Genomic DNA, 23,573 nt, shown 5'->3' with positions numbered 1-23,573 from the left:
GTCAAGAAGCCAAGGGTCCAAAGGTCAGGAAGCAAGGAGTCACGAAGTCAGGGGTCCTTGGATCAACAAGCAAGGGGTCACGAAGTCAAGGGTCCGAGGATCAAGAAGCAAGGAGTCAAGGAGTCAAACGCAGCAAGGCAAGGAACGTGTTGCTGTGGCAAAGAGCCGAAGGGAAAATGCTGACATTCTATCTCTTCCCGGCTCTTGCCACCAAGTGCTGTGAGTTACCAATCGCCTCACCTGTGTGGCCATGCCTTGCCTCTTCAGAACAAACTTAGGAAGGCCCCAGTCTTGCAGAGTCCTATTGGTCACAGGTCTTGGCTCCTGCACGCACACCTGACAGAGTAGCAGCAGGGGTTTCCCCACCATACTATGCTGTTGATATCAGAACTACTTGCCTAGGAAGACTTTGATGCAAAAGGACAATGCAGGGCACACCCATTTGATAAACAAATCATTTACCCAGGCTACAGTTTAGACCCTGCTAAATGACAGGTAGTTTTTGAAACCCCAGATGCCCATGGGAAGAAGACACGAGTTTGGTTAAGGACATCATAAGCTACTGAAGAGGCAACCCTGTCAATCACTGCATGATCCTGGAATATATTTGAACTGGTGACCTGGAGGTGAAGGATTCAGCAGGTTCTATTTAAAATCTCCTGGGACATCCAGTTCCCACTGATATCCGTGCAGCATATAAATATAGTAACAGCCCAATGGTGCCTTCCTCTCCCCGCCCCCCACCTTTGTGCTTTGCGTTGTGCATCACAGCTAAAAGCTGGAAGTTCCTTATTAAGATAAGGTTAGATCCAGACTTACCCATCATACTTATTAGACTCACTGAAATTAATGGGATGCCCTGTTCGTTAGTTAAATCCCATTGATTTCAATGGCCCTACTTTTCCCATGTGGCTTATGGTTGGATCCAACCATGGGCATAGCCAAGATTTATGTTGCAGGGGCAGGACATCCACCTGTCATCATCCTCTGTCTGGCTCTGTCTAGCACAGTGATAGCCAAACGTGGCCCTCTAGCTGTTTTGGGACTACAATTCCCATCATCCCTGACCACTGGTCCTGTTAGCTAGGGACGATGGGAGTTGTAGTCCCAAAACAGCTGGAGGGCCAAGTCTGGACATCACTGGAGCAGATTCGGAATGAACTATCCCAACAAGAGTTGCTTTAAATTACTTTCTTTTGACCCCAAGTGCTCAGAAAAATCTTCTGTCAAAATCTCCAGTCATTTGAAAACTAGGAAGTTAAATAAAAAATTAACATCAGGGAGTACCTTTCATGTGGTTAACAAGCATACTTTGCAAAATTACAAAGAACGTGCCTTTTTTTTTTTTTACATCTATACTAAACCTAGTTTCTTTTCATTATCAAATTCCTCTTTTTTCCAGTGCAGTTTTTCTGTGCGCACACAGGTGGATTCCACACACTTATAAAAACCACTCTGAAAATGCTTTTTAAAGTGTTTTTTAAAAAAAAAAATACATTGAATTTTCCACAAGGCTCACCATTGCCATCTAGTGTCACATTGTATATTGCACTTAAAACACACTTAAAACATTTTATTTGTAGCTGTATAGCTGAGTCCTCTGTAAGCACAGCCCATTGAGACACTCCCCTGTCACCATCGACCTCAGCCAAGTCTTTACTTTCCGTAAGGTACTGAATGACTGTTCTACGATACAAGTGGTTCATGGCTGAGCAAGAGAGATGAGCAGAGCCTTTTTTTTGTGGCAGGATAAAAGATTTCTGCCTCTTTTACTAGGTCTGCTATGTTCAGCTCTTTTAGCTGCTCTTTGCTGAGTTCCTTCTCCTTCCACACGGCGTAACCATAGTTCAGATTCGAAGTTGAAATCTTGCAGCTTATAAAATCTTGAGAACTGCTTGGCTTTCATCTTGAAGTCTTGAATGGTCATGTCCAACATGAAAAGGGGGTGTAGAGCCAAAAGTGAAAAATCCGGTGAATGCTGTTATGAGAAATGTTGCTCCAACGAAGACACTAAAGAGTCCAAGTAAGGAATTAGTAAGGATCTCTTCCAGATGCTGGAAGGTTGGAGCGATATTGCTGCCTTCCAACTAGAACTAGAAGGTGCTAGAATGTGCCAGAACATCATCCAAGTGACCCCAGTGAGCATTTCAATTTGAAATATTCTCATTATTTCTATTTTAGTTAAGTGTTTTAATTTATTTACTTGATGGGGGGGGGTGCAACTACCCCTGGCCTGAACAGACATACATTCCAAGTACAGTGGAAGTGGTTTGAACTCAACTCTCTTTTCCTAGAAAGCAAATGCCTCTGAGTACACAGAACTTGTATTCGGTCAGCCACTTCCACCAACCTTTTAGAACTGCTTGATTTCTGAGGATCCAGTGCAGATATAGGAAGTGGGGTTGGGTTCATGCACATCTGAACTATTTGCTAGCAAGTCGAGCCTGCCCTGCTTATCGGAAGATTCTTTCACGATGCCAAGTCCTTTTGATTTCTAGTTAGGACACGCTCAAACAAAGGCGCTTAGTCTCATGCAAATTAAACCCTGCCTTCTTATTTAGCAGTCAGTCGGGTTTCCTTTCTCTTCTGGGCTGCTGCTGCTGCTAGTCAGGGGTGAAGATAAGGTCAGGCTGGGGACTCAAACCCTGTGAAGAAACTGCAAGAGTTGCTGCTGGTTTTGATCCTCCTTATCCCCCCCTGTCTGTCGCTAATTAAGCTCAGCGGGTCAAGTCAGTCAAATGGAAGCTTCCCATCCAGTGAAGTGGAGTGCTAATTAGTCTGTTATTATATACATTGACTTCGGAGTCCTAGCTGTAGAGCTCTTCTCCTATTTTAGGTCATTCCACTGCAGGGAACCAGAGTTAGGAGGGGGGAAAATCCCATTTAGGAGATTACAAGAGCTTCCTTAATTACAAACCCTAAAATTATGGATCCCCTCCAAATCGGTTCCAAAGTTTCGTTAGCAAGAACCCAGCATTTTGTAGGCCCCCACCCCACTGAGAAATTGATTGGTTTTGTAGCACAAACCCCACACTCCCCACCAAACTGAGAAAATGACACTCAAACAGGGGGCAGGTCATAGGTATCACCCAGAAATCCAACATTGTCACTCCGCCCAATGGCAAATTCTTATAAAGTGGTGGTGGTAAGAGGATATGAAGCACAGCACGGACAGGCCTTCTCCACCCCACCCCATATCCCCTAAGTATAAGATTTAGATAGCAAGTTCCAGACAACTGCAAGGACTTTCTATTGGGCCTAACCATAGCTAGAGGATGCCATAGAAAGCTGTTCATTGTCTTTCCCATCCCTACATGGAGATGATAGCCAGGGATTGAACCTGGGACCAAGGGATGCTCTACCACTGAGCTTTTTAACATGTTTTCCTGTTTTAAATATTTGTGCCATGGTCCAGCAATGGTGGTTTATACATGTAAGCATGTACAACCCCCCCCTTTTAATTGGGCTCTGAGTCCTCAATCCCAAGCGGGGGGGGGCATAAAGCTGGGGAGAAGTGTTTCTGAAGGGGATTGGACAGAGAGCGCCTCCCACCCATGCTATGCTTCAAATCCACCCAGCTTTATAGGGTTTCAGCCTGACCCACACCCTCTGTAGGAATCAAGGAAATACCCTCTGTGGGAGAATAATTTGGAGCTGATGAGAGATATCAGGAAATAAGGTTGAGTGAGAGGCAAGGAACAAAGGTATCAGAAAAGCAGCGCTCTTGGGGGCGGAAAGAAAACAACACACATCTAAAGCACACAATCCCCTCCAATAAAATCCTGGGAAATGTAGTTTGTCAGGGTGCTGGGAATTGCAGCTCTTTAAGGGGGAAACTACAGTTCCCATGATTATTTTCATACATGTGTGTTGGATGTGCTTTAACTGAATGATGTGGATCTGCAAAGGCACTTCTGGCTTCATAAACAGTGTGCATAACTCACTAGCTGTTTTTTTTAAGGGGTGGAATAAAAGATCAGTGTGTATAAGAACGTTGTAAATTAGAATCATAGAATCGTGGAGATGGAAGGGACCCAAAGGATCATTTAGTCCAAATAATAATTTAATAAACAGAGTGTTGCTAATGTTTGGGGATGATTTATGTTGTTCTGGAGAAGATTTCTGAAGCTCAGGGACTGATCCAGTGTTAGTGCATGGGCACCGACAGCTGCCCAAGAAAAATGGTCCACAGGGTTTTCTCCCTGTTATCTGCTGCAGGTGATGGTTGAACAGTGCACACCGACCTTGCTGGATAACCCACTTTGCCAGGCCCACAAGCCACGTTCACTGAATAGGCATGCTGCTGACGGTAACACATCAAGAGTCCAGAGGCACCAGCTTCCTGAGCATGTCTTTGTTTCCTCTGAAGTCAATGGGGTTAAGAAATGGTTAGTGCTGGGAGTGAAGACACTACTGTTGTGACTAAACCACAGCGTGGGGAAGGAATGTGTTCCAGCAGTGCTATGGGCTGCCAAAGACAGTGGTTGACTGAGTTCATGTGGTATTTGGGGCAGAGGAAGAAAAGCCAGTTAACCACGTAGGTTTTCATTCGTTGTACGTATGAGGCCCACAAGGAAACCCCAGTGGGGAAGGGAGAGGAAGGGGATTTTTTTTTGCTTTTTGCTCATTCTCCTTATCCTGATTCCTACACTCAACAACACATGTTCTCTCTGTGTGCGTGCGCATACACTGCCATCTTTTCTCCCTAACACCCACGTGTACATTTTCTCTCTCAGACGTGCACATGTTGTCCCACACATAGGAAGGTGTCCTCTCTCTTGCATGTATCCTGAGGAAAATATTTTGCCATGGTACAAAAAAATGGTGGTGGGTTTTTGTTGTATGTAATTATTGGAGTTTTCACTTGTTTTCAATCCATTGTGGTCAGCCAGCCTTGGATTTCCTTGTTGTATGTAAAGGTAATTACAAAAAACACAAACACGTTGTTGTTGCTCCTCTTCCTATTAATAATAAAGCGGTCCTACATTACACGCTTGTTGTAAGGGTTATTGAGATCATAGTATGCACGTGGGTCTCTCTGAATTCCAAAGTGCTGTGGTACTATTATTAAAGTTGCATGCATATTGGAGTTGATTTTCTCAAAAAAAAAACACAAAAAACAAAAAACCACCATAACAACCCTGGATCTTCTGAACATCCAGCCAGAAGCCCACTAAAGAAAAGCTTTCTAGGGTTGAAGGAATCAATAGGAATAACCTTCCTAGGGACCAGATGGAATACTCAAATATTCTGTAATGTTGAGATTCATAGGAAGCTGCCTTATATTGAGTCAGTGGATGAATTAAGATTGCCGGAAGAAATATCAACAACCTCAGATATGCAGATGACACAACCTTGATGGCAGAAAGTGAGGAGGAATTAAAGAACCTTTTAATGAAGGTGAAAGAGGAGAGTGCAAAATATGGTCTGAAGCTCAACAACAACAACAAAAAAACTAAGATCATGGCCACTGGTCCCATCACCTCCTGGCAAATAGAAGGGGAAGAAATGGAGGCAGTGAGAGATTTTACTTTCTTGGGTTCCATGATCACTGCAGATGGTGACACGAAATTAAAAGACGCCTGCTTCTTGGGAGAAAAGCAATGACAAACCTAGACAGCATCTTAAAAAGCAGAAACATCACCTTGCCAACAAAGGTCCATATAGTTAAAGCTATGGTTTTCCCAGTAGTGATGTATAGAAGTGAGAGCTGTACCATAAAGAAGGCTGATCACCGAAGAATTGATGCTTTTGAATTATGGTGCTGGAGGAGACTCTTGAGAGTCCCATGGACTGCAAGAAGATCAAACCTATCCATTCTGAAGCAAATCAGCCCTGAGTGCTCACTGGAAGGACAGATCCTGAAGCTGAGGCTCCAATACTTTGGCCACCTCATGAGAAGAGAAGACTCCCTGGAAAAGACCCTGATGTTGGGAAAGATGGAGGGCACAAGGAGAAGGGGACGACAGAGGACAAGATGGTTGGACAGTGTTCTCAAAGCTACCAGCATGAGTTTGACCAAACTGCGGGAGGCAGTGGAAGACAGGAGTGCCTGGCATGCTGTGGTCCATGGAATCAAGAAGAGTCAGAAATGACTAAACGACAACAACAAGCAGCTCAATACTGCATACACTGACTGGCAGCATCTCTCCAGGGTTTCAAGCAGGACTCTCTCCCAGCCCTACCTGGAGATGCTGGGGATTGAATCTGGGAGCTTCTGCATGCAAGATAGATGCTCTACCAATGAGGCACAGCCTCTCCTCTTCTTCTTCTTTAAAAAACCATTTAAACAGATTTTAGTGGATTCATGCTCAAGGTTAATGAACAGGGTTTTGTTACCCAATACAATAGCCATGAAAAGGTAAATACCTTATGGTAATTTGGGGGGTGGGTTCCTAATTTGCGTTGGTGATTGTGAATAAGTTGCTGCTGCTGCTGCTGCTGCTGCTGCTGCTCTTGGGGCTGTTGCATGGCATTAATAATGTAGGGCATGGAAGGGTGTGATCTCATTATGGAGCATGTGAGCTAAACAAGCAGCTAAAACTCCCTGACACCTTAAAGTGCCTGCTGGCTGGTGCAGTACAACAAGCAGAACCTTCCCGCTAAGGTGTGGGCATTCTTCTCTGTGTGAGTCACAAGAGGAGACAAGCTTTCCTCAGCGGAATGTGAAAGGAGGTGGTGGAGAATTTTTGATCTGTGCAAGGATAAGGAGCTGTCCCAACTCCCAAGTCAACGGAAAACTAACAAAGGAAGCTGCAATGCCCTGAAAAGAGTGACCAATAAAGGCAAGTGTACACACCTGTACAGGAAATAAATGCCGAAAGAGGATGTGTACAGTTTCTGGAGGTTTTTCGGCCTTTGGATAAACCTATGACTGAACTGGCCATTTTGGGGGGTGGGGGGAATTCCACACAAACACCTATATTCAAAATCCTGAAAGCGCTTTATTCGGATCAGCATTATTGTGTGTTTAACAAGGAAGATGGTTGCAAAGAGCGGCAATGAAACACACAGCTTCAGTTTTTCAACTTGTGCAAGCCCGCAGCAGCCATTTTTCTCAAATTAATAGGTAGAAGCAGATCAACCAAAGTCCTTCTCTGTCCATTTTTATCCCACTCCTCCTACTTTGGGGAGCTCAGGGAGGATACGAATGGTTTTTCCTACCCAAACAACAAGCCCTGTGAGGTACCGGGCTAGTTTCGTGACTGAATGGAGGTTTGAAACCAGGTCTGTGTAGTGTCCTGAAGTGCTAGGCCACACTGGTCGACCGCGTGCAAGTACCTCATTCCTGTGCTGTTCACCTGCTCATAAAAGTGGGCTGGGGGAAGAGATATAAACTGCATTTCAGGAGGGAGTATCTTGCTCCACATTTACTTCCCTTTATTCTTCTTGGTAACAGAGATAAAGATCTTTAGTGTATGCAGAGGAAGGCCCCTTTTACAACTGATATGAACAGTCACTGCCTGAAGTGACTCCGTGTCTAAGCTTAAGAGTCTAAAAACTGTACTGTACAGAAAGTTCACTCAGGTTAAAACTGACTCCATTCCACTTTTTAAACCATATTGACAGCTTTGAGAAATGACGCATTCCAGCCTGAGAGGTATTCTTGCGGGCAAACTGGAAGTGAGGGGAGGAGAGTTACGTGTCAGAAGTTTAGAGTTTCCTCTGAAGTGGCGTGAGGGATGTTTTAAAAAGCAGTCGTCCCCAACATGGCGGCTACAACTCCCATCAGCCCCAGCAAGCATGGCCAGTCGTCAGGGATGATGGGACTTGTTGTCCAGCAACATCCAGATGGCACTTTGTTGTGGGAGGCTGTTTCAAAACATATTATATATACATATATATGCCTTTCCTGTTAACCCTTTCTCTCACAAAATCACTTCTCCCTGCCCGTTTTTCTACCAGTGGGTGGGTCTCTGAGACTGCAAGTAATCCTTGCTGGGTGAAAAATGGGTGAGGAGAAACAATTGGGAGGTTGAGGGGGGAGATTTGCCAGGAAAACAATTTAACACCCACCCACCCCTTCACCATCTATCCAACTGCTTTACAGGAAATTAGCACAATGTGCAATCTGGCACATAGACTGTATCAGCCTAACATCAGTTTTGGCCCCCGGGGACAAAAGAGATGAGATACTGGGAGTTTTGTGTTTGGATCTCCTGTTGGGGAGGAGTTGAGGCTGTTTACAGGAGCAGCCACAGGCTTTCTCTGTAAGAGTGAATCACGTCCTAACATTTTTGCAACTTCCACAGAAATGAACTTCTGAGGACCTACGGGAGTTTCTCTTGGGTGCTTGGAATGGTGTCAAACTGTGTTTACTCCAACCATGAGAGTGTTTTTACAAATGACACTGGAACATGCATGATATGATCTCGCCTGGGAAATCTTTGTTTTTAAAAAAATGCTTTCACTTCGTGCCCTTTCCCCCTGCTTCAAGTTGCCCCTCACCAGAGCTACTATTTGGCCCCCAGGGGCATCATAAAGGCACCTGAATTGTGTTACTCTGGGTGCATCAAGATTTCCTTTTGTACCGTACTTCCCAGGCACAGATCCATGCTTTAAAGCTCTTTGTCTGAGCATTAATTTTTTCTTTTGTCCTGGTGCTTTCCCCAGGTATACCCACATTTTACGACTGAATCAGAGCAAACCACCATTCCAAATGTGGGTTTTTCCAGGGGTGAAAGAAATCACTTGGACATGGAGCTTTAAAGCCCAGGCCTAGTAACACAGCACAAAATGAAGTCTGGATCAATCCTCTCTGTGTGGGCAAATAGCACCTTTGGACTGATTTAGATTAGGAAAATGGCACAGTTAAAATTCACCTCTACTAGGTCACTCCCCTGATCTGATGCAGGATCTCTCGCAGCTGCTTTGAACTGGGGAGGTGGGGAATGCCAAACCACATGGAAGATCTCATCACAGATCTCCCAGTGTCACTCTTGGTTGGTGTAAATATAACTTGACTCCATTCTAAGGGAGCTTAGTAAAGGAGAAAATATCCACGGGCCTCAGGAGGCCAGTTCAATGAATGCAGGAGCTGCGAAAGCATTCTTACTGAGAAACCTGAGCACTCTACAGAATAAGAACCAGCTCGAAACCTATTGCTTGATCTTGAGCCACAGAGGAAATAGGTTTCATAAGACCCAGTAAATTCGCGAGAAAACACAAAACCAACCATCAACATAAATGGAGTTTTAAAGCCCTCCTGTTGTTTCCTTATTGAATTCTGTAAATTGGTCAGGATGGGCGCATGTGCTTTATGGAAGGGGCCTGAATCAATGGTAGAACACATCAACAATCAATAAATTATATGCATAATAATAAATAAATTAGATGCACGCACTATGCTCCCATCCTCCAACCCTGATATCACCAACTAAAGGCTTTCAGCTCGTTAGCTGGGGGGGGGGGGGGTGGTTCAAAATTCTGAAGGGTGATTGAGTGCCTGCCAGGTTAGTCATACTATGGTTAGGGAAAATGTGGCCTTCCATATATTTCTGGACTCCAACTCCCATCAGGCCAAAAGCCAGGGCTGGTGGGAGTTGGAGTCTAACAACATCCGAAGGGCCACCGCTTCGCCATCTCCAGTCAACTGCCTGTAAGCTGCCCCAAGGTCTCCTTGCACAGGAGCAAAAGCTCACAGCCCAGGTCTATTTGGCAATTTAATCTATTGGCAAGAACTGTTTGTTAATCGCTGCCACCCGCAGAGTCTTACTGGCACTCTGGATGCCTGGAAGACACATGAGTGGTGGTGAGATAACTGAAGTCTGGTTTCCGCTTTGCTGATCTCAGCAAGGGCCTAAAAAGAGAGAGAGAGAGAGAGCGACCAAGCAATATAGGCAAGGGCCTTTAAATTGTGAGCTCATGCTTGATACCAGAGGACATAAAATGTTTTTATTGTAAAGTGTTTTCGTACAGTGCAAAACACAAGAATCGTGGTGTATAAGGCAGCAGAACAACTTGTAGTCCTGCCTTTTTGTTTGTATTGCTGCGTTTTTTGGGGGGGGGGTCAATTGGCTGTGATCTAAGTCGCTTGTAAGAAAAGTGGCTAGTAAATACTATAATCATTATTATTCATATAATAACCTGTTTCGTTTTTCTTTGTTTGCCTTGGGTGATGCTTAGAAAAAAATCAGATTTCAAGAGCTTTTTATTCAAAATGTTTTAAAGACTCCAGTGATACAGGTCACATGGTTTCTAGTCCAGGCATCCCCAAGCTTGGCCCTCCAGAGGTTTTGGGACTACAACTCCCATCATCCCTAGCTAACAGGACCAGTGGTCAGGTTTTGTAGTCTCAAAAACGTCTGGAGGGCTGAGTTTGCCTATGCCTATTCTAGGCCATGTGTGGCATGGAGCTGCTTCTTCCTAAGCCATTGAGGCATGAGACAAAACAACACAGAGAGAGAGAGAGGAGATCTTCTCAAAACCAAAACCTCCCACCTTGGAAAATATATCAGAACTCCAGGCTTTGGTGCCTTGAGTCAATTAAATCCAGTTGAAGCAGTAATGACATCATACTCAGGAGCTGGGTAAACCACATTTCCTTTGGGTAAGAAAGACTTTGAACGTTTCAGCTGACAATCCAGGCTGGTGGAGAGAAGCACACCAGACAGAACATACAAACTCACTCCCCAGGTGGGCCTGGTTATGGAAAAGATTTGGCAAGCTGCTTATTGTGTATGGAAGGCAGAGTCAGCCAAAGGAAATGAAAAATGCATGTGCACTAGGTAGGGCCGGCTGACTCTGCAGTGATGTTTGGCAATTTTAAAATGACAACCAGTCGTGCCAAGTAAATAACAAACGTTCTAGTGAAGCTGTCAACCCAGTGTGTGGCAGCTGTGAAAAAGAAAGCAAATTCTAGGGGAAAAGAAAGCAAATTCCTAGGGATCCATGCTAGGGATCATTACGAAATGACCTGAAAATAAAACAGCTGGTATCATAATGCCATTCTAGGAATCTATGATGTGACTGTGTTTTGAATGCTATGTACAGTTTTGGTTTGCCTTCCTTCACCTCACCTTGCCTCTCCTCAAAAAGGATGTTGTAGAGTTGGAAAACAGGTTCAGAAAAGGGCAACCCAAACGATCAAACAACCCCCACTAAGAGGAGAGATTACAACATTAGGGCTCTTTTAGTTTAGAGAAGAGTTTCCCACACAATTGGGTCTCTAGCTCTTTTGGGGCTTCAACTCCCATCATCCCTAGCTAGCAGGACCAGTGGACAGGGATGATGGAAACTGTAGTCCAAAAACAGCAAGAGACTCAAGTCTGGGAAACCCTGGTTTAGAGAAGAGGCGAGGGGACATGATGGAAGAAACTGGATAGAGAAAATATTTTTTCCCTCCCTCTTAATACTAGAAAGGAAATACTTCTCCACACAGTGTTTAGGTAAACTACAGAATTCACTCCTGCAAGTGATGACCACCAAACATGGATGTCCTTAAAAGAGGATTAATCAAATTCATGGTAAAGGTAAGGGGACCCCTGACCATGAGGTCCAGTCGTGACCGACTCTGGGGTTGCGGCGCTCATCTTGCTTTATTGGCCGAGGGAGCCGACATACAGTTTCTGGGTCATGTGGCCAGCATGACTAAGCTGCTTCTGGTGAACCAGAGCAGCGCACGGAAACGCCGTTTGCCTTCCCGCCGTGGCAGTACCTATTTATCTACTTGCACTTTGACGTGCTTTCGAACTGCTAGGTTGGCAGGAGCAGGCACCGAGCAACGGGAGCTCACCCCATCGTGAGGATCCGAACCACTGACCTTCTGATCGGCAAGTCCTAGGCTCTGTGGTTTAACCCATAGCGCCACCTGCGTCCCATCAAATTCATGGAGAAGACGGCAATCAAAGGCCACTGAAGGCTATGCTCTCCCTTGACTGTCAGTGGCAGTCTGAGTACCAGTTTCTGGAAACCACAGGAGAGGAGAATGCTGTGGAAGCTACTTGGAGTCTGCTTTTTTCTTTTTTTTTTTAGTATCGTCCAAGACTGGCCCAAAATAATTTGGTGCCCCATGTGGAAAATCCAAAAAGTGCATCTTAATTCAATACCTGGCCATTTGCTTCTCGGTAGTGGCACCCGCCCTGTGGAACGCCCTCCCACCAGATGTCAAAGAGAAAAACAACTACCAGACTTGTAGAAGACATCTGAAGGCAGCCCTGTTTAGGGAAGCTTTTATTGTTTAATAGACTATTGTGTCTTAATATTCTGTTGGAAGCCGCCCAGAGTGGCTGGGGAAACCCAGCCAGATGGGCGGGGTAATAATAATGATAATAATAATAATAATAATAATAATAATAATAATAATAATACCATGCATAAATGCCCATGAAGGCTGCCTTACTGTCACTCATGGCAAGGTCATTTGAGGGTCTGTTCCAACATTCAAAGGGAGGCTGACCTTAAGGAATTTCACCCTTATGCTCCCCAAAATGGGTCAGCTGCAGGTCATCACACAAGACGTGGGGTTCGGCAGTTGTAGTTAATTCTTTATTCAAGAAAGCAGCTTACAGTGTGCAGCCATACCTCCCGACAGGACTTGCCCCTGTTCAGCAGTTGCCAGGACTGGCGGTCCCCGCCCTCTACTTCCTCTAGGTCTCTTTCTCTGCCAGATGTTTCCCAAGCAGCCTCAAACTATGCCAGGGCACCTGTAATCTCTGTTCCACCATACACATCACCTTGTGTGTCCTTGGAGACAAGCGGGGAGGAGAACTTGTAGCAGTAAGAGTGGCAGACTCCTGGCTTGGGATTCTCCTGCAGCCCGCCCGCCCCATCCTCTGCTTCAGCCTCTGAGTCTGAGCTGCTCCCTGTCACAGGCTCTCCTTGCTCACAAAAGCCTGTTTCTTCTTCAGCATCCCTCCATTCTCCCTCTGACCACTGCTCAGTGTCCCACCACCAATTCCTGGGCTCTAAGCCTTCTTCCTCTGAAACTTTCCTTAGGGGCTGCCCAGCTGGTACCTCCCACCACTCCTCACCATCTAGCCAGTCCCTGACACCCAGTAAGAAAGCCACTTGATTTAAAGTGGGTGTAGGGAACCTTTGTCCCTTCAGATGTTGCTAAACTACAACTCCCTTCATCCATGGTCTTTGACCATACTTGTTAGCCCTGATGGGAGTTGTAGTTCTGTAACATCCAGCTGGCCAAAGTTTCCCTGCTGCTGCTTCATAGAATTGTAGAGTTTGAAGAGGCTGCAAAGATAATCAAAGTAACTAGTCAAAGGCTGTTAGATCTAGTATCCAAAGAAGAAAATGAACTCTTAACAGTGGATGTAGTTCGGCCTAAATTAAGGTCGTTTTGCAGCACACATATCAGTTTCTTGGTACAAGTGCTGTTTTGCAATTATGAAAATGATAGTTTGGGGAAGCCAGACCTCCATAAGGCTCTAAAAATGTATAGATTGTAGCATACAATGTAAAAGTGTGTAGTTATAGGTAAATCAGAATTCTTGGGGAATATGCATGAATTACTTGAAATTTGATTAAATCCTCACCAATTCGGTCTCATCAACCAATTTACATTGCCACTGTTCTTAAGTGAGGCTTCTCTCACTGAAAAGGTTGTCACACTCCCAGCTAGTTCTGTAAGCAGATTGCTCCTACATTGGCTTAATTTGGAAAGTATACAGCTGCATAGTAATAACAGGATGGAGCCAGACACCTAATGAGCTTCAGGTAGAAAGCACTCTGTTTACAGATGATCCAAAAACTAAACTGTGGTTGAAATAGAGTAGTACTTGATCAACATATAAAATTGAATTTCTCTGCATTCAAAACAGCATTATAGCGATTAAGTCACACGGACAAGCAAGTAACATGAAAAACAAAAGTAGCTGTGTCGGTTTATAGCAGTTTGTCGTTGTTGTTTAGCAGTTGCAACTAAGCAAAATGTCACAAAATAAGGGCAAGCTTTTGAGTTACCCAGAATGCTTCAACAGGCAAGATGTTACACAAAATAAAGAGTAGCCATGAGGTTAGCTTGCAGACTCAGTTCCAAGATGGAGAGGGCAGGGTGAATAACAAAGCAAGCCTAACCATGTCGACTCAGAAGAAAGTCCTATTGAATTACATTGAATTATTACTTATTCCCAGCTGAGTGAGGTTAGGATTGCAGCACTAGACACTCCATGCAGAAGGTTAAAGGAGTTTTGAGTGCCGCTTGGGAAAACTCCCTTGAGAAATTACTCCAGTAATGCGGCAAATTGTATTGTGTGTGTGGTTGTGTTCCCCTTTTTCTAGAGTCACCTGTTGCAAAGGCATCACCGTTAAAAGTAACATTCTGATTAAGGAGGTTGAAGCTGAGACAAAATGCCCCTGTTATATCCATTCCTCGTATGTCGCCATCTGATTCACTGCAGAGCCAGTGCCTTTGAATTTATTATGCGCGCTAAGGGATCAGAGTTGCTCAAGCACATGCTGGCTACGTGTCAAGGCAACACCAGCACACTGAATAGGCAGCCTAGGAGGCCCCAGATCACGAGGAAACCACGTTTCCTGCCGGAGGTGGCCTGATTTGCTTCTCAAACACCGAGCATGGAAGAGGCTTTCGTGGAATCACAGCGCCCTCTGCTGGAAGCAAAAAGAGAAGGAAGGGTAACTTTTAAAAACATGAATTCATATACTGTAAATATAAGAGCTGTAATGTTTGCATGTCGCTAAAATTCAGGCATCTATAGATTTATATTTAAACTATGCGATGATAACTTGATGCAGTTTCTTTAATGGTGACATAATAACACTATAACTCAGCACCGAGGGCCTTCTGGCGGTTCCCTCATTGCGAGAAGTGAGGTGGGGAAACTCAGCCAGATGGGCTAGGTAATAATAGTAATAATAATAATAATATAATAATAATAATAATAATAATTTTAACCACTAAAAGGCATTGCATAGACAAGGGTGTTGATAAAAACGTTTTGTTCCCCTCTCTCAACTCTACAACTGGTGGCTATCCAATGAAGCTGAATGTTGGAAGATTCAGAACAGATGAAAGAAAGTATTTCTCTGTGTAGCCCAGTTAAACTATGGAACTCACTGCCACAGGAGGCAGCAATTGCCAACAACGTGGGTGGTTTAAAAGAAGCTTAAACAAATTCATGGAAGAGAGGGTTGTCAGTGGCTACTAGCCATGATGGCTATATTCTGCCACACATCTGGAAGCAGTGTTGCTTCTGAATACCAGTTTCTGGGAAACCAGAGAAGAAAGAGTGCTCTTGTGCTCAAATCCTGCTTGCTGGTTTTCCAGCAAAGACTAAGACCTTTTTTATTTAATTTCTTTACTTGCGAACAACCGAGTTCATAAAACCCATACCCAAAGCATTCCAAATGGCTAACCACACAGGCATTGCAAATACAATATATTAAATATACAAGCTGGGAAAAATAAACCCTAAACTGCCCATGTACTGTTTACATTTCATACAGAGAAAGGTGAGCTTTTGTTCAAACCTGGAACCGAGATGCCCTCTAGTGGTCATGAGGAGTAGAACAGAGGCTGTGTACAAAAGATGTACAAAAACGGCACGTGGGAAGTTCAGAGTACAGAGTGATAAGCTTGCAATCGGCACACCCCAGTCAGGGTGCACCCACTTTTTATAGACTATACAAAAAAAACAAAAACAAAAAAAACCAAACAGAGAGTGAGACTTTACATTCTTATCCAATCAGGCTCTAACATTCCATGTTTCTCCTTTTGAAGGTTAACACTTCTTAATTTACTCATTCTTTGTTTGTCTGCCTGCTACGGCCTTCCATGTCTTATAACAGTTGCTTTGTTTGTCTGCCTGCTTATGGCCTTGCCCGTCTTGTAACAGTGGCTTTGATAACAGCATGCTGGAATTTCTATTTCTGAGGCCCTTCAATATCACAAAATGCATCTCGAACATCCTGCCCCAGCTTTGGGACATGGCTTCCCATTTTGCAAGGAGAGTGGCTGCTTGGGGACGGGAGTGGACATCCAAAGCACTCCTAGGTTCCCCCAACTAGTTATGCAGTTCTTTGCATATGGGTTTCAGACCTAAATGTACATAGGCGTGGATCCAGAGCTCCATTGAATGGGAGAGACCCTCTGATACAGGATATGGCACTGCGAATTCTTGGCACAAATCACCTCCTTGTTTTCTTCCATCAGAACCTCCACAGGATCTCAGTCCATTCCGAGTCCTTCCATTGGTGGAAGAGCAATCCAACCCATGATCTGAACTAAACCCCATCAGTTCCATGGAAGTTGCTTTTCAGTAAACATCTTTAGAATTAGAATTTAAAGCCAAAAATTTAAATGGCTTTGAATAAACATTCACAAACTTTTTATTGATAATTATCAGCTAAATAGTTTGAGGATCTATACAACTGTGTAACATGCAGAAAACAACATTCTTAGAGAAATCAAACACGGGAACTAAGGGAAGTCGGGGGGTGGGGGTGGGTTTTGTGTGGGAAGGTGGGGGAAGGAGGAAAAATGGGGGGGGGAATAAGGATGATATGTTTCTGGATAATATGCTTTGTTTTAATTTTGAATTTAAAAAGTTTTTAAAAAATAGAATTAGAATTTAAGGCCCTTTTTATCCTACCATAGTGGGACATCTTTGGGAGAAGGAAAGGCTAAGGAGTAAACCCTACACAAATCCAGAGTGAAGTCCCTAAGACAGTTGGATGGCATCTTGTATGCTGCCTTCTGGCAACAACAACAACTACAGCAAAGCTGGTGCTGAATGTATTGCTCTGCTTTCCTTTGGGCCACATCTGCAAGGCCAAGAGGAGCGTCTTGTCATTTGGGTAGCCCAGGGCCTCCATACACACTGCCCAGACTTGCGCCCCTGGGAGGTTACTTAGGTGAAGCTATCTCAGCAAAAATAATCCTACCAAGACTCACTGCTGCAGCTGTGATTAAACTCTTTTTGCGTTTCCACCCACTGTCTCAATGACAACCCAATAATACCCTCCCCCCAAAAGAGCCACATTTTAAAAGGGCATAGGATGTCAATAAGATCAACCAAAGGCCTGATTAAAAATGAATGTTTTTGTCTGGCACCTAAAGGTTTATAATGAAGGCGCCAGGCAAACTTCCCATGGGGAGCCACTGCAGAAAAGGCCCGTTCTCGTGTTGCCACGGTCCGGACCCCTCGAGGAGGAGGCACACAAAGAAGGGCCTCTGAAGATGGTCTCAGGGTCCAGGTAGGTTCATATGGAGAGAGGCAGTCCTTGAGGTATTGCGGTCCTGAGCCGTTTAAGGCTTTATAGGTCAAAACCAGCACTTTGAATTGGTCCCGGAAACTAATTGGTAGCCAGTGCAGTCGGACCAGGATTGGTGTTACCTATATGCTCAAACCGTCTTGCTCCAGAACCTTTAACTCAGCAGCTTCAGGAACCATCCTCTATCTCAGGCATAGCCAAACTCGGCCCTCCAGATGTTTTGGAACTACAATTCCCATCATCCCTGACCACTGGTCCTGTTGGCTAGGGATGATGAGAGTTATAGTCCCAAAACATCTGGAGGCCTGAGTTTGCCTATGCCTGCTCTATCTTCTCCCCAAGGCAATTCAAAGCCCGTTTTGCATCACCAAGAGGAGATCCCAATCCTTATGAGAACTTCCAGCCTTAAATGTCCTATAGGTTTTGCTGCTCTTTCCAATGCAGTACCTGAAGAACTTCCACCCAAAGTGTTTCCATTCATAAAGTGACGCCCTACCAGGGAGCAGTCCTATAGAAACAGCAATGATAGAGCAGCGCACAGCCTGGTTTTCTGGTAAAAATCAGAAAACCATTGGCTATGATTTTCTATAACTGCAGAGTGCTGTATTTCTATCTCTTCACATTTCTAATGGTGAAGAATCCACTATTTTGCATGGAAGTTTTAATCCAGAAGGAATTTAAAGGATTGTGATGGTGTGTCACACTAATTTAATCCATCTCCACAAGCAGTTCTTACAAAGACTTTCAGTTTTTGGTTTTCACTTTTCCCAGTACAAAACCTAAAAGGGTTTAATTAGTGAGATGCCGTGATCTAGAGAGGCAACATTCCAAACTGTTGTATTGGGTGATATTATTATATACAATCGTACCTTTGAATTTTGAACAGCTTAGTTCTCAAACGTTTTGGCTCCTGAACGCCACAAACCCGGAAATGACTGTTCCGGTTTGTGAACTATTTTTGGAAGCCGAACATCCGATGGAACTTCCGTGGCTTCCGATTGCAGCAGCTTCCTGAAGCCAATCAGAAACAGCGCTTTGGTTTCTGAACATTTTGGAAGTCGAACGGACTTCCGGAACGGATTCCATTTGACTTCCAAGGCACGACTGTATTGGCTTTTCCTCATTTTAAATTGTATTGTTGTTTTGTTTTAAGTTGCCTTGGCACCTTTTTGGTGAAGGGCTAGTGCGAAATCTGATAAATGAACAAAATATGATTCTCCTAGGGACCATTCTGTGGACATAAAAACATTCAAGACACACAGTTCTTTTGTCTTCAGACAGAATGTTCTGGTTATACTGTATTTGATGTTGCTTCCCTCCTGGTTAGGTGGTCTAGAAATACTTAAACAGATAGGGGGGAAAGAAGGGCATTTAAAAAAAAATTAAATGCCCTTCACATGCAACTATAGTTTTAATGCAAATATAGTTTCTATGCATATTACATGTTGGATACAGGAAGGTGAGAGTGGCTTGTGGCAACACTGCAGTGTGCTTTTATGTTATTACCCACACAAATTGGGAAAGAGGAGTTGAGCTTGGGAGCGTGCATTTCAGAGAATTGTGGCTAAACGATACAGGACTTGCTGTTTGCAAACTGCCTCAGATTTAACCCTGACATGTCAGGATGACTCCTGAGACTTCCTGCCAGTTGACAATACAGTGGTACCTCGGGTTAAGAACTTAATTCGTTCTGGAGGTCCGTTCTTAACCTGAAACTGTTCTTAACCTGAGGTACCACTTTAGCTAATGGGGCCTTCCACTGCCGCTGCGGCGCGATTTCTGTTCTCATCCTGAAGCAAAGTTCTTAACCCGAGGTACTATTTCTGGGTTAGTGGAGTCTGTAACCTGAAGCATATGTAGCCTGAAGTGTCTGTAACCCGAGGTACCACTGTACTTATCTAGATGGACCAGTGGTCTGACTCAGTTGAAGGAGCCTCATTAACTGCGAACCCTGAAATTTGGAGTCCTTTCCAAATTGGTGCTGAAGTTTTGTAATTGTTTTGTAACGCAAAACCCATGTTTTGCAGGGCCACCCAAACTGAGTAACTGATACTCAAACTGGGGGTCCTAGGCATCACCCTAACACCCAACAAAACTGTGACTTACTCAGGGTGTGACCTTTCTGGTCCCTTCAATATTGCCCAATTGCCTCCAGAGCTTTTGTTATTTGGGCATCCATGCAAACTCCTTTCACCTTATTTTGAATTACGGTATGTTTTGAAATGTGTTTTCATGGGGAATAAGATGTTGGGTTCAACTTGAAAATGCAAATATAGATGGTAGTGGTAACGAGCTTTAAGTGTTAACTTGAAACATTCTTTCAGAAATTATTAAGAGGAACATTTATGCAAATAGCCATGTAAACATATATACAAGCATCAGATGCAAATATCCATATACACAGTCACTTGTCATTTATTGAAAAAAAATATTTTCAGCAGCACAAATTCCAGAAACATAATTTGTGAGGAGTGAATTAAAGCAGACTAGAATGTGTGAGCTTTATATACACAGATTCCATATTTTAAAAGCTGTGGTATGGAAACACCATTTAGTAACTGTAATGTACTGTTGAATTGAGTCCCCAGGAAAATAGCATGTTTACCAGGAGCAGCCATAGAAAATATTTCTTGCCTCCCTTGCATTCCGCCCCCCCATGCAACAGCCTCAAAAGGATATAGAAAGCTTCTTGCAAAACTTACATGTTTCTATACACCATAAATATGAAGATAACAAATGATTTGCTTGATCTTGCTGCAATATCACTTCTTTTCCCTTATATTCCTCCCAGGTGTCATCATGTCTCCAACAATAATTGCCCCATGGCATTCACGCTGATTGACTGGCTTCCCCAGAAACCCCACAGCACCTCTCAGAACATAAGTCACATCATTCGGTTTTACCTGGATTGGTATATTCCCAATTTGCACAATACACTGTGGCCAATTGTTCTCATTTCGTTGGATAACCTCTACACAGAGATGGGTTCCACACAGAGTAGTATTTCTTGTTCTCTTAGCTTTGCAATAATCTGCCTGTCTTCTCAGAGACCTTTTCTTGCGGTGGCAGCAAGTGTGTTTAACCTGTGTGGCATCTCTAGCTCTTCCAGTTCCAGTCCTGGCAGATGCACAGTGAGCACACAAGCGGTTTAGTCATGCTGGCCACATGACTAAGGACAAAAGCCGGCTCCCTTGGCCTGAAAAACGAGATGAGTGCCGCAATCCCTTAGTCGCCTCTGACTGGACTTAACTGTCCAGGGGTCCTTTACTTTCCTGCCTTTTACTTCTCTGGACAATCTGCTTCTGAGTATTTGTGTTTTCTTTCACACTTGGGAATTTTTTCAGTAAAATTGCCACCAAGCTACATATTGCAGTTTCATAGCTTATTTTAACGATAACTCTTGGCAATGCTGGAATATGTTCACGGGATACAAAGCACCTGCCCTTGTTTTATATGTATGAGCAGACACACCCATCCTTGCCATGTCTGAGGCTATGTTGCCCAAACACATTATTACTATCTACAAACTCCTTGTGCTTTTGACTGTCACAGTATGCTACAGAGAGTACTAGTAAGACAGAATCAGAGAAACATATGTTTGTTACTATTGTTAATGCACTGTTCCCTAGAACTGGGCTCAATGAGTCTCTGTTGCCATTTTCCAGGAGAGCAATACAGTGGAATACAGTGGAATAACAGCAATAGTGGAACCTTGGTTCTCGAACCTAATCCATTCCAGAAGTCCGTTCAACTCCTGAAACTGTTCAAAAAGCAAGGTGCAGCTTCTGATTGGCTGCAGGAGCTTCCTGCACTCAAGCGGAAGCCGTGTTGGACGTTTGCCTTCTGCAAAACATTTGAAAACCGGAATACTTACTTCCAGGTTTTCAGCGTTTGGGAGCCGATTTGTTTGTCAACTAAGCCGTTTGAGAACCAAAGTTCCACTGTACAGGTTTGGCCTGGCTGATATTTATGAGGCACCACTCTGATTGTCTTTGCATGTAAGAAAAGCATTTTCTTTTCTTCTTGTTCCCATCAAAAACCGTCGCCCTATTATCATTGTCCTTCATCTTCTACTAGGATGCTTTCATTCACTTCTTGGGTTGCACACAAGAGGTTTTTGCAACAAAACACTGCAGAACAATTGCAAACCTTTGGCCCTGGAAATGGAATTGTAAAAAAACAGAAATGTTTTATTTAAGAATCTCAGTAAAAATTACTTTACAAAGGACAGAGATCTGTCATGGCATGTTATAATGAAATCCTATGTTTGACTGCTCAGAAGGCAACCCTGGTGAGCTTTTTGGGCATCTTCTAAAGAAGTGTGTTTTAAACTCAGGGTTTGTAATTAATGAAGTTAGTTTAAGGCAACTTCCTAGGTTTAAAATAGTACTGCAACTTCAAATGTGTGCAAGCTTTGTTAACTTGCTACTATCTCTTTAAATACCAACAGCTTATTTTACCCTTTTATTTTCTCCACCCTTGTTAAGTTTCACCAACACCAGCAGCTAAAATCTATTCCCACCCCCAACTCTTTACTGATCTGTTGAATTTAGAGTTGTCCTGCTGTACTGCCCTGGAAATCTTCTCTGATAACCCTTACCAGTCACCAAAGACTGACATTTTAAGCTGTTTCACGCTGCAGACAGGCTCTCCTCTTGTCTCTTCAGCCTCAGGCAAGTGCTTTAGCTATCTCCAACAAGTCTTCAGCCACCTAGCCACTCTGCTTGCCTCTCAGGTCTTCTGTTCCTTCCCCAGGTCTTCTTCTTTTCCTGGCCCTTCTAGTCCATCCCCAGCAAATCACACCGTCTACCTGATAATTCTAAACCAGCATCCACTAATTGAAATAATATGCAAACTATTCTTTTTGCATACTGAGATTTCTGACACCAACCCTTCTTCGCAGCTGCCAGTTAAGGCCCCAAACAAAATTTTCACCGGACTAGACCAAAAATTTCTTGCATCAAACAAATGCGCATTACAACACAAATGTCAGAATGCATTGCGCACCACCCATCAAAACCTACTTGTGTACTTCTTCAAATCTTGGGTGTTTTATTTAGCTTATAAGAGTATTTATAAAAAGATAAAAAAGGTAGAGGACCCCTGGATGGTTAAGTCCAGTCAAAGGCGACTATGGGATGTGGTGCTCATCTCGCTTCAGGCTGAGGGAGCCGGCATTTGGCCATACACAGCTTTCCGGGTCATGTGACCAGCTTGACTAAACCGCTTCTGGTGTAACGGAACACCATAATGAAAACCAGAGCGCCCAGAAATGCTGTTTACCTTCCTGCCACAGTGATACCTATTTATCTACTTGCACTGTTGTGCTTTTGAACTGCTAGGTTGGCAGGAGCTGGGACAGAGCAATGGGAGCTCACTCTGTTAAGAGGCTCAATGGTTTAGACCACAGTGCCACCCGTGTCCCTAGTATTTATAAGAGATGCTAAACTGGCTCCCTCCTAGCTGTCCCCCTTCTGGCAGGTGAATACATTTTCCTGACAGGCTTTTGGGAACTGACTGCTTTTTCATGAAAGGGCTGGTGCCATGCTGTTTTAGTGGAAACTATTTGTATGCCTTTAATAGATTTTATATACACTTTGTATCATATACTTTGTATCATTTATAACAAATAATAATTATATATATGTGTGTGTGTGTGTGTGTATGTATACACACACACAGAGAGAGTTTTAATTTTATTCACGTTTCATTGGTTTTAAAATACTCTCCCCCCCCCCCCACGTTTTCAGCGGCTCTCGTTTTCAGCACCCCGCTGTAAGCCGCCTTGAGTCCCGTCGGGTAAGGAAACGGCGGGGTATAAATAAACGGATAGATGATTACAAGCAAACCACGGCATACTAAAGGGCAGCAAAGCTATCAGCCGCGTTTCCTGACGCTTTTAAAACGACCTGCAATCATTTCGCTTTAAATCCCCGACCGAGCCGTCAGAGAAAACTAGTCCGGGTGTCTCCCTGGTCGAGGACAGCGGCGTAGCAGGGACCTTTAAAACTAGGGTTGTGTTTGTGGTTGTATTTTTGGTTATTATTTGTTATATCTGTTTCCCCCCCTTTCTTGTTTTTGTCTTATTGATTTTATAGTATGTGTTGTGTTTGTATGAAACTTAATAAATATTATTGTAAAACTAGGGTTGCAGCCCGTGCCCTCCCCCACACCCCTTCTCCTCCCTTCCCCTTCGCTTTCCTGCCTGTAAGCCGCACATATACCGCTCCTACCCGAAAAAGCTCCTTTCCCCGGTCCTCCCGCGCCGCTCTGCCGGCAGGGGCCGCTGTGGAGCCGTCCGGGCGCGCGGCTGCCGGAACTAGCCCGCTCTTGCCCTGACGCGCCGAGGCGAGTCCCGTCATATGACCCACGTCGCGCGGGGAGCGGGA

The sequence above is a fragment of the Podarcis pityusensis genome (genome assembly GCF_964106645.2).
Source record: "Podarcis pityusensis genome assembly, chromosome: 2".
Classification (NCBI taxonomy): Eukaryota; Metazoa; Chordata; class Lepidosauria; order Squamata; family Lacertidae; genus Podarcis; species Podarcis pityusensis.
The sequence above is the reverse complement of the archived record's forward strand: the minus strand, read 5'-3'. Positions refer to the sequence as shown.